The 12,575-nt window shown below is 40.6% G+C and overlaps 1 long non-coding RNA gene across 1 annotated transcript; it reads right to left on the bottom strand.

Moving 5' to 3' along the window:
* Window positions 1-2,399: 2,399 nt before the first annotated feature.
* On the bottom strand, window positions 2,400-11,895 carry LOC132251145 (uncharacterized). Its single transcript, XR_009462999.1, has 3 exons — window positions 9,638-11,895; window positions 5,051-5,927; window positions 2,400-3,863 (listed from the first exon to the last, which is right to left on the bottom strand). It is a non-coding gene; the product is annotated as an uncharacterized LOC132251145 (long non-coding RNA).
* Between the last annotated feature and the right edge of the window lie 680 nt (window positions 11,896-12,575).

Here is a 12,575-nt window from a genome sequence, read left to right as displayed (position 1 = left end):
ACCAGTGCAACAACTGGTTCAATAGATCATTAGATACTTCCCACAAGCCAAGCCACCAGATAAGGTAGGATTGGCAACAACTGGCCCACAGGACTTCCAATTGAGTGCTCCTGCTGCCAATTCTCTTTACCACCTGCTTGCTGCATGGCATAGGAAAGCCCTCAACAGCTGCCTGTACCACACAGCCAAGGGGAGCTTTACCTGCTCCAGGAAGCTGGTAGAAATGGCAGCAGCAGCAGCAACAAAGTTGGATGCACTTGCCCACTTTGGACCTAAGTCTGGTTGATCCAACCGGCCACTGGAAAACCTTGCTGACTGCTACAGTAAGGGACTGTATTCTTCCCAGAGTGATACAGTGGGGCCAAAACCCCTATGGCCTTTGGTCTCCTTTGTACTTCTCAACAATATTTGCAAAAAGCTACACATTTGACCCACCTCCTTTCAACTTAATCCATGCAGCACCTGCTGCCTTCCAAAGCCAACTTGAGAAAGTCTGCATAAGCTTTTTATCCAGAAATGGGCTTGGGAAAAATCCCTAAAACTTTAAGGGGAATTTCCCACTTATAGGACTTACTTCCCAAGGATTAGTAGCCAGAAGATGTCAGCATCAAATAACTACTTACAGTCTATGTCTAGTTCTTAATAAACAAGCATCAATATCACAAAACCAGCATCACTATTTACACTATCTATCACTGCATCAGCAAGTCAAAAACCAAGAACCTGAGCTAAACTTTGAGGTAGTCTGAGTGCCCTCATAAATGGGGCAATTTAAGGAAAGTGCATTACAACTAACAATTTTGTATTTGTTTTGTAATTAAGTTAACACCTAGTGCCTCAGTTGTGAATCTAGCATAGATACTGCACAGACAGCTTGATGTTAAAAAGTGACCCCTTCCTTTCTCTTGGTCACATCTGTGCACCTGTGATACTCATTGGGGTCTCACAGCTAAGTGGTAGCAGATTACTAAAAAGTTCCGACAGTGATGGACATTAAGGGACAGTTAATTTTCAACTCTGGGTTATGTAGTAATAATAGCATTTAAGAATAGAAAGAGCTTTTCACTGTGGTAAGCAGGTAGGACACAGAATGCATGCAGAGAATAGAAAAAGAAGTAGAGAATTAGGCTTTAAAATGTAACACATCAGTGGTACTCAACCTTTTGGTCCTGTGGACCAAATGAGTGGCATAAAGCAAGTCTGTGGGCTGGATCGGGCCCCACACAGCCCTGTGCCTGGCCCCATATGCTGAAACTGAGCCATGGCCGCCCCATTGGCCAGGCCACGCTATCTAGCCCATAAGGTTCCCCACAGTCTGGAAATCTGGCAGCAGGGAAGCAACAATTAATCCTGCCACCAGTAGTTTTTGGACCCACGGGGAGCCCCATGGGCTGCATAACCTGGATCTGGGGGCTGGTTAAGGCTTGTGAGCCAGGGGATTGAGAACCCCTGCAATAAATCTATCAAATCTATCTTTAACAATACCATACCAACCTAAGTTAGCTATCAATGGACTCATCTACAGCCTTTTACTTGACCCGTGGGAGTGATCGTCCTCAACCATGAAAGATTGCCCATAATGATAACCAACCTAAGTACCCTTCTCAGATGTAAGGAAGGGTACTATGTGCCTGAAAATGTTGTCTAAGATTTCTCCCAGCTCCGTAGACAGTCCAATAAAAGATATCACCCCCTCCCCGCAAAACCCTGCTACACTCTTAAAAACATAATAATAATAATAATAATAATAATAATAATAATCCTGACTTTCTCTTGCTCAAAAACAGAAAAATAAAAACATTAAAACTTACAGGGCCTTAATCTTTGTGGGGGCTGCTAGGCACTATTGTAATACAAATAAATAAAATGAAAGGAAATTAATATTCCAATGACATGCAGCTTGACTTTCAGCCTCTAGCAGTGTAGGAGGAGTTCAAGCTTAATTCATTCAGGAAATTTACATTATATATGGAGGATGGTTCTGTTAACATGTCTTATTAAATGTACATATTTCTTTTCTCTATGGGGATGCAATTTTCAAGCTTTCTTATCAAGCAAGAGGAATGGTGCAGTCAGCTGACAAATGGTGAATGTCTATGCCCTACAGACTTGACCATAACACTTGGTCAGATGCTAACTATATTCAGATCATACCTCTGTGGTAGAAGGATTCTTGCTCCTCATCACTACCAGCTGCATTACAAACTGGCTAAGCAGAGGATTGAACCACTGAGGGCTGAATGGCTTTCATGAACAACAACAGTTTTTTCAGAATTCCTTTTGGATTGATTCATTTGTTTGTTTTACTCTTTTATAATAGTTATGGCTCTCACTTAGATTTTAATGAAAAGGCATAAGGCTGGGGAATGTTTTAAAACATTTTATTCATGTATCAGTTATTCACTTAAAGAGGGCTTCACCTTATTTCTACAATAGCATAGCACTTGTGCAGTAAAAACAAGCATCTCAAGAACCCTCATGAAAACATGTGAAAGGCAATCATTGGTGATTTGCATTTACAATACAGCTGTCTTGTAATGAGAATATTTTCATGCTATTTAAACAAAAGGAAAGAGGGTTCATTTCAGGACTTGGGCTCCCCTCCCTTCCTACCCCTCCCATTTGGGAAAAAAAAAAATAAATACATGCTTAAATTAAGAAGAATAGACCAGAATTTAAGCATATGCTGAAGAGCTTTCAAATCTAAAAGGCCTAGGTAAGGTAATGCTGATAAGACTGTATGTATTCAGCAGTATGCAACATTGAGGTCCTATCCAAGTCAAAAGTAACCACACAAGCCAGTATTTGGTTCTTGGTGTTGATAACAAAAGGAGTGATATACCTGTAGGTAATATGGAGTGGAATGAGCATGCCACTACAACATATCCAAAACCCCAGCTGTTGAAACAATAGTGAATGTTCCTGTTTCTTAAGAGAGTGTCATGCATGTCAAACCCTTCTCAGTCTTAATTACAAAACAAAAATAATATGATCCCTTTACTGTATGTCTTTATTTATCCTCTCATCTGCTCTAGAGTTTTAATATCCAAATTCTAGTTAGAGACAGATGCCTAGTTTTTAGCACCCTGATGTAATGACTTGATACACTAGGTAAAGAGTGGGGGTGGGAAGGGGAAAAGGAAAAAACAGCCACATTGAGCACAACTTTTGAGCAAATGGGCTTGAATATTCATTAAACAACATTTAATTTAAATACCCAAACTCTAAAAGCAGCAACATATGGCCTATTTTATTTTACATAAACTGAATAGGAGGCTCTGCCATTAGTTTCTGCAGACATAATGTTCATTACAAATGAAGTATGCTTTCCTTAGGGGACCGCGCCACCATTTCTATATCAGTGCAGTGTGGTGATTCCCCCAAAGGGTTTAGAATACTTCACGTGTGAAGTGCTCTTGACAACCCTCTTCAAGATGTAAACAAAATTCCCATAAATCCTCATTGGGGAGGGTGAATTGGGGCAAATTAAACTCTCTAATAAGGAGAAAAACAAAGAGGGTGGATCTTGCTTCTCAGTGTTTTATCATAGTTTACAGAATTTATTCACTACACTGTGGTCTGCCGTGTGTGTTCCCCTCCACCCTCTCATTTCTTTGTGATTGGGCATATTTGCATGAATAACTATGGCATGTGGTTCTACAGTCCTCTGCTGGTTAACTGAGTGCCTTGCATCAACTCTTTGAGAATCTGATCTGCTTTCATTTGAGCATCTCCACCAACAAGCAGGCGGTGCTTGCTCCTGTAGATTTTCAGGTGGAATTGGCTGGAGAAGACATTGTTGGATGCTTTGCAAACTCTGTGGAGAGTACTTTACAGAATCTACTATTTGGTCCCCAAGGCAGCTGGTTAGGAGGCAAAACAAATAAGGAAAGAGGTTATAGGTATTTATCCACAGAAATGAGCTAAAGTGAAAATAGGAAAGCAATGCTAAAATTGAGATTTTAGGCTCAGATATATCCCTATAGTGATCATGTAACTGTGATTATCACCATGTATTAGCTGAAGAATAGATGTCAGAGAAACTGGGCTCTGTGGTTGGTACCAAGCAGGAGGGTGCCTGCTGTAGCCTCCCTAAATTTCCATTCACAAATGATGATGAGGACATAAGTGAAAAATTGCCATTGAACTGATTCCTTTAATTAAGAAACCCAGAAGAATTTATTTTGTATCTTTACAGATAGAGTAAATATAGATTGATGAAATATAGTAGCTTGACATTGCTGGGATTCATCCACAGAACAGACAAATAGAAGCACAAGCATCCCTGTCAGCTTGTTTAAACCAATTCTGGGGGCCATATTCAAGAGAAAAAGTACTGAGATCTCCTACCTCTCAAACCATGGACTCTTGCCAATAGAGATGTCAATGATAGTAGCACTGATTGCCCACTATGAACAGAATTGAGCTACTAACTAAAGCAGTTCAAATAGGCTGCACCTTTATTATTCACTTACAACTTATAGAAAAATCATTCATTCACTAGAACAGATCTAAGATAGGAGATGAAAAAGGTTACAAAACAGAAACCTAATAAATACAAGACCAACAGTAAAGGATATCAATGGAATGAAAGAAAGCAGCATCTTATAGAGGACAAGAGGTAGAAGTCAACAGGGAACCAAATCCATACCCTATATACAGGAGTGGTGGGTTCTGCAAGTGTTGCAGTAAGGCATGTCCTGGCAAGTTGCAACAGATCCAGGTTCTTTATTACTCAAGGCATTAACAAACAGTGCCACTATACTGAGTGCAACCTCAGTGACAAGTACAGTAACGTATGGGTTGTGGTTGTAATAGGAACAGCTAAAGAAATTTGGGTGCCAGCTTGGGGCTGTTACTGCAGTGCTAACAACTTGCAAACCTGGGACAGGAACCCCATTGCAAAGCAGTAACTGAAATACCAGTTGCGCTCTGCAGGTGCAAAGTCTACAGTTGCTGTGAGGTGGTCATCAAAAGCTAAATAAAAATGCAGTCTGTCCAAATAAAGCTAGTTAATACATAAATAAATAAATATTATCTACCTACTTACCTATCAAACTTTCTCTGCAAGAGGTCATGGTCAAAAGGGCTGTCACAGGTAATTGTGCACTTCATCACCTCTAAACAAATCCTTAATGACACAAAGAAGTGAGTCACCCCCTAAACTACTTGTACCAGCACAACAGTTACTCTTCTTAGAGGTAGCTGCAATGAACTGAACTGGCAGCACTATTCAAAGTATCACTGAGCACCAATTGAACTGACACAATACAGGGGAGAGTTATTTACCAATACAGTACAGTGCTGTATTTGTAGAGGCGATCATTCTAAAAGGCCACATATATATTTAACAACCTCAACCCTGGCACTTGATACGAGCATTGGGACTAGCAGAACTTTAATAAGGATCTAAAGTCAAAAAAGGACTACTGTAACTCCACAGAAATATACTTGTTTGAATGTTCCTCAAGGAAATGTGTAGAAATCTAAGGGTTAGAGAAGAAAAGGGTCAACTGAAGCTGGTTTGCAGTTAAGACTACCACACATGTCTTACATGACCTTGGGCAAGTCAGTGAGCCTAGGATTTTCAAAATGACTTAGAAACCTGATGTTCATTGAATTGCAATCTATTTTATAGTTTTAAAATGCTCTCCTCTTAGCCTTTCTGTGTGCTGTGAAATGGATATTAAAAAAATTCTTACCTGTAACAAGGTGCTTAGATGCAATCATACAACCACAATAGAGATCATCAGCATATATTTTAAAGTTTTTCCAAATGGACACTGTTTTAACTGGTTCCATACAGCAGTGAGCACATTATTATGGCTTCGACAACAATCAGGTTGAACAATCTAATTCCACTATAAGTTTCCCTTTTTACAGTGTTTATTTTCTTGCTTCTCATGTACTAGCGTAGTGCCTCAGAGCTGTGGAAAACAAATACAAGCATGGAATATTTTATACTGGACAAAACCTTCTTCTTTATGAGAGGAAATTTATTTAGCGTATGCAGTTTCAACGTATTTGTTTCAGCCATCTTAAGGTGATGTTATCACCAGTGTGAAGAGCTTAAAGGCCACGAGGTAGCATAGTAAATGAATGAGGGATATTGTCAACAATGTGTGATATTGAACTTGTCCACAAGGGCATCTGCTGTCATTGCAAAGGTCCTATTTGTATAGGTTTGAGACAGTTACTCGGTTCAATTCGAAAATGGTTGAGAACTGCCCAATAATGGTTTAGAATTGCCCAATAATGGCATAGCCAGTTAAATCCTGGTTGCCCAAGTATAGGGTCAGATGCTGTTGTGAATGATTGGTGCTTATGCTAACCGTCCATGCCATGAAATGAAGTGAAAGGAAAAGAAGAGGAAATGAAAAAAGTGTTATAAATTTCTAGTTTTGAAGTAGATCAGTTTATGAGAGGGATTATATGAATCGGTTGCCTGCAAAAGTAGGAAACTAGACTTGATTTAGGACAGCGGTGGGGAAAATACGGCTCAAGGGCCAGATGCAGCCCACCAGATGATTTCACATGGCCCATGGGTGCCCGCCCACCAATTAATTGTACCCTGCCCAGCCAATGTGCTGCACTCCCATCCTCCACCCCCCAACACACGCACACCCTCTACACACACCATCACGTGGAGCTTCCCCCAGTGGTGTGAGTGCCAGGAGCTGCAAGTGAGCTCTATCCGATAGAGGGTAGGCCAGCCTAGCTCTGCCTTCTTGCTACCACACCCTACCTCACATCATACAAGCCCCACACACACCCATACCCTGCAGCATACCCTATACCCAGAGACGACCCAAGCAGGATGCGGGGCCCAGGGCAGTTCCAAGATGGCAATTCTCCTCCCCTCCCCCACCCAGAGTACTTCTGGGAGCAAGGGGAAGGACTTTGTGAAAGGGCAGGGGTTAAGGGATGGGATTTCTGGTCCCAAGATGGTGACCAGGGGTGGAGTACATGCCAAGGGGTGGGGCTACCATTGCAGCCCTCAACAGCTCATCAAAACTCATTAAGTGGCCCTCCAGCCAAAATAATTGTTCACCCTGACCTAGGAATTCGCTTCTAGTGCCATGTTCCTGTTTTTTGAAAAATAGTGGGGGTTTTTTTGGTTTTTTTTTTTAAAGATTTTGAAGCTGGGCACAGATCAGCCTCTTTATCTAATATTCAGCCAGACAGACAGCCAAGCCAAGATCTAATCAAGTGAAATAGGCAATTAGTAGTTTGAGCAACTGTACCTGCCCAAGATAATAACATTAGGACATCATGTTTCTAGTCTTTAAGAATACTGTTCTCTCTTCTTCTGCTATATAGACGTGCCCCACAAGCTACAGAGAAAACAGTGATGGCAACTTCCTAGAAAGTGTGGTCAAATGAACACACACACACACACACACACACACACACACACACACACACACACAGTCATTCCCTCCCCTCCCCCTTCCCTGCCATGTATTATAATGCTTGATCTGAGCCTTATTACATTGACAGTTAAACCAATCAGCAAATGGTAGAGTAAGAACACATGCACATCCATGTTTTACCTGCAGGTAACACTATGCAGAAGCCACAGTTTTATGGTCACCTATTAAAAAGAGTTACATTATTGGCCATTATAGCCCATTATCAGATCAACAAAATGGTGCTTCGGCCCAACTCAAACAGGATAACAAAAAATTGACAGAAAATGATAGCAAGGTAAGAGGTCCAATACAATTAAATCAGATAATCTTGAAGGGCAGTGAAGCACATCTCTCTCAACTCAGGTCAGTTTAAAATCTAGGAAGCCTCATTAGATAACAAGCTGAATCATAACCCAATGATCACAAGTATAAATGTTGCTCATCTGCCCCTAGTCAAGCATTGCATTTCCCCCCAGAATGTACAATATCTACCATGTTAAGACAAGTCACAGATGTGAAAAATGTACTTCTGCCTTACTCACTACTTGACCCTACTTATGATCTCTGTATGTATGAATAGCAATAACTGAGAAGGAAGACTGTGTTTTCTTCTTATTATAGTACTTGTTGCCGATGGCCAACTCTTGGAAAAATACAATTATCTTCCAGGGCTCAGGATGCCTTTTAGCCACTCGTGTAGCTGTTTCATTAGCCACATCCCTTACGGAGAGTGAAGGCTAAAATTAAAAGGGAACTTATTGAATTCCAAATGAAGATAAAAATCCACAGGGAAATGTGAATTTCAGGCTCTTTTTCCTTTTAAAGAAAAATGCAACTTCATGGCATTCATGCAGCTTGAGCTCATTAGCTACTGAAACCCAATCTGGAATGGGTTTCAAGTTCAAAACCCAAATTTTCATTCTCTCTCTAATATGAACTGTACACATCAACAGCTCTTATAGCATGAAGTTCTGTATTCTACCCCATTTTAAAAATCTATTAGCGCTCTTCAGATGAATACTGTATGTCTATTTGGAGAAATCCAGAGCAAACAGCAGAAGCAAATGATGTAGACTGGAGTGTGTCCCTGTTAGTTTTGCTTATGGATTACAAATTTGTAAAGGGACTATTTTGTCCCTCATCTCCCACTCAGGGTTGCTCCCCATGGCAAACTTCCTATTGCATTTTCACTTGAGGGCACCACTAAATTTGGCCTCCATTTTCTTCCCTCATTTCTGCCTTGATACTGTTTTCCATACTGCTTCCTAGGCAGACTGCAGTCCCGACTGACCAGAATCCTACCCTGCCTTCATTCAGCTACCTTGGGCATGTTTACATGAGACTTTTACCACAAAGTTGCCTAACTAGCTCTGCAGTAAGCATCTCGGTATCTATATGCGCAGGGCTATTAAAACAGGGTAAACTAGTTAACTCCACTGAAGCTTAATAATTGTTAACACAAGTACTGTCCTGCAGCAGTTTTTTGTTTTTTTAAACTCTGCAGCAACACATGTGGGGGCTCCCTGTCAGCTAGCCCTGCATTGGAGAACCCAAATGCCCCAGCCAGCCCCTCTGCATGCAGCATGTTGAGCTGGGTAGGAACAGCACCAGGGTGGCAGGATGACCCTGCCCCAGACCTGCTGCCAGCCAGGGCTAGAGCCAACTTGGCATGCTGCAGTCGTCGGCACATGTAAACATGGCACCCAGCAGCAAGACTCTGGCACAATATGCACCAGAATTTATTGCTGTGCATTAATGGCACCCCTCGAGACTGATTTTTCCCCACAAGACCCATAAATATTTTAACCCCCTCCTGCATGCCAAGGAAGTAAGTATAAAAAGGAAACTTGTTTCTGCATTTCCAGTTCTGCTCTACTTGTTGACTACCAGCTCCCCAAGGCAGAGACCACCAATACCTGTATCTCATCCCTCTTACGTTAATGGTGCTTGATTTGTTTATCCAATTTAGTCAGATTCAACCCTGAGGCTTCCTCATAGCCCCTAGAAAGCTATTTCTAGGAACTTTCCTTAGTTTCATTTTATTATATTAGTAAAGTTGTATCCCTCCCCCAACTCTTAAAAAGATAAACATGCTTTTTGAAAAAAGCATTTATACTTTTCTAATATCCTCAAAATCATGTCATTATGAATCTGATAAATCCTATTTTTGACAGAAGCCAGGGTTTGGCTTTAAAGTGGCAGCAAAGGGTTAATGAAGAGCTTACCATGTAGCTTTAGCAGGGGCTATTGACCAGCTGATAGAGACTTTTAATTTACACTATCCCACAAATCCCTCACTGGTTCCAATTTGGGCTGCAGAGAGGGCATGGGGGGGGGGGGGAGAGAGAAGAGAGAGAGAGAGAGAGAAAATAAATGCTGGTTGAAGATGGTCTGTTAAAAAGAAATCTCATAGCTTTAAGAAATTAAGCAGATAATATCGAGGCCAGGTCAAATAAGAATCTAGTAGCAAGTCACTACTACTAAAAGTGATAGAATACACCAAGATCAGCAGGAGACATGTAAGCATCTTCAGTAAAAAGATTTTTCTGATTTAAGCTTTCTACCCAATTGTTTTACCTCCCACAGGACAAGGTGTTACACACACACACACACACACACTACAGCAAGAAATGCATTGTTCTGTAACTCAAGTTTAGCATGTAAAAGGTACCAAAAAACATTTTGCTGAGAAAAGGAAGAGAGCTCTTTGCAGAATGCAGGTTAACCAACCACTTTCCAGGCCATGGGCAGGGAATACACACTTTCAAAGAACGCTCCAAAATGTTGACAATAGATTCAGGAAACAATATATAGAGCATTCAACTAATCTCAAATTTCAAACCACTCAATTCACCTAGCATCACAAAATTAAGGCCAGTAATTTCTAGCATGAGCATCAAAATAGCAAGCAAGAAGAATGTAGTTCACAAATGAAGTTAAAATTTATTTTTCCTTCCAGATGCTCAGTTGCCTGTTAATTTACAAACACAGAATAAATCATAGTGGAATATCACAGAACCACTCAAGATATGATGGAGGAAGATTGCTGAAGCTGAAGAAGTTATGGAGGGTGTGGCAGGGAGGGAGGAGTATGTGTGTGTGTATATTCACAGTACTCTGGTTTGGTAAAATGTTGACCTTTTTTGTATTTCATCTTTATTTGATAAACTCATCTCTAAATATACATAAAATTCAAAATCTGCCAGTGTAGTAAGAGGGGCCCAGTAACACTCTGGAAATTAATTCTCTATTGAACTATAGATACCTTTCTCTCTTCATATTTTGCTCTTTGGATAAGGCTGCAGCAAGAGGGGTTGGGTGACAGTTATGCCAGGACAAGAAGGTTCTTAAACTATAAAAGCATGTTTATCAAAAACCTTTTTTCACTAACTGTTAAAATAAGATTCCAAAACAGGAAAAGCATGTGTATATTTCATTGCAGATAAAAATCAAATATATAATACTGTTTAAAAAACCCAAATGTTCAAGTCATTTAATACTTTTGTTTTTTTCTCCTGAAATTTATAAACAGATGAAGTTATTTTTGTTTGCTTTTGTTATTACCTTTAACCATCCAAAGAAAAAGAAAAAAACTTTCAGGTCTCTCTTTTAAGAGGAAGGCTTCAATAGCAATACAGATGCCTGAATGTGTGCTGTGTGCACACTACCCCCTAGTGATTATTTACAACATTTAATAACAAAGCTGCTTTCTGGTTAGTAGTACCAACCAGTATATATTGGGAGACTTAAAGGAGTCTGGCATCTTAGGAATCACATTTAAGGCCCAATTCAAGGTCAAAATAAAATCAGTGAGTCTTTTCAAGCAAGGTTCTTTGGGCGAATCTGGTATCTTTTATTAGACCAACTTAAATAGTTGGGGGGGAGGGGGAAAACTGTAGCAAGCTTTCAGGTTTAAAAACTCTTTGTCAGACTAAGGAAGTCTCTGCATTTGGCATGTGCTCTTTCATCGGGGATTCCTCAGCCCTGATCTGCTTGCCTAGTATAAGATTAATTTGGATGGGGTGGGGTGGAATTTAAAATTTGAGTTGGAAATAAATCTACTATGAAGGTATGGGAAAAATAACCCATGAATCTCTCTGCAGTGCTGTTGCATCCAAAATACTGAATTCATAGAAAAGCTTAACTGCCATATAAAAACACAATTAAAAAACAAAACAACACACACTTGAAGACCACTATCTTAGCATTCACAAGTGATGATGGGCTTATACCTATCCTTCAGTGTTTTAAAGTATTGTATTTATCTGTTATAGTTCTGTAGGCTTCACTTAAAAAAGCAAAACCAAACCCTCATGAGGTGGGAAACAATCAACTAAAATTCAGTAGCTGGTTAAAACTAGTGGAGATTTAAGAACTTTGAGTACCACACCCTATTTGATATTACCATATTTACTTGAATAATCCACACCCCTCCTCCCACCACCACAAAACAGGATTAAACAACTCCCAACCCCCCCCCCCCCCCCCCAAAAAAAAAAAAAAAAAGCAACCCCACACATCACATACTAGTCTGGAATAGGCAGCAGCTCAGATCTGGCTTCAGTCCCAAATTTAGGGTTGAAGCTGGAGCCAAGTCACTGCCTGCCCTGGGCCAGAATGGCTCATTTGGCGGGGCAGGGACTATTTGGCTTGTAGCTTGGTGGGGTGTGCGGAAATAAAACAAAAACACATGACTTCACACCCTGTTCCCTTTTCCCCCCCCCAACCCTTAATCTTCCACACTCACCCCTCTACCATGCCCCCAGTTCTCCCTGGCCAAGTACAGGTAAGAGCAGACTTCAAGGGGGGAAGGGGGCAGTGGAAAAACGGTGCAAGGGAATGAGGGAGTCTGGCACCTGGGGTTTAGCATCCCCCCCACCCAACCCACTTTTTGTCACATCAGTAGCAGGACAATTTAAAATCCCCCCACAGTACTTACTATTCTATATATTTCAGAGAAAAGGTGTCATCTTAAATTAAAAAAAGTCATCTTGGATTGGGTAAATATGGTACAAGCAAGAACTTGGCCCCTCCTCACTGAGATTTCCTCAAGCCCCAGGACTTAGTCTTCATTTTGATGTTTCTAAGGTATTATCTTTCAAAAAGACAGAAGAATCCTATTTTTTGGCACCTCAAGAAGTTTAAACTTTACTCTAAGTATCT

This window comes from Alligator mississippiensis, chromosome 6, assembly GCF_030867095.1.
Source record: "Alligator mississippiensis isolate rAllMis1 chromosome 6, rAllMis1, whole genome shotgun sequence".
In the NCBI taxonomy this organism is placed as follows: Eukaryota; Metazoa; Chordata; order Crocodylia; family Alligatoridae; genus Alligator; species Alligator mississippiensis.
This window is presented reverse-complemented; position numbering and strand designations above follow the sequence as displayed.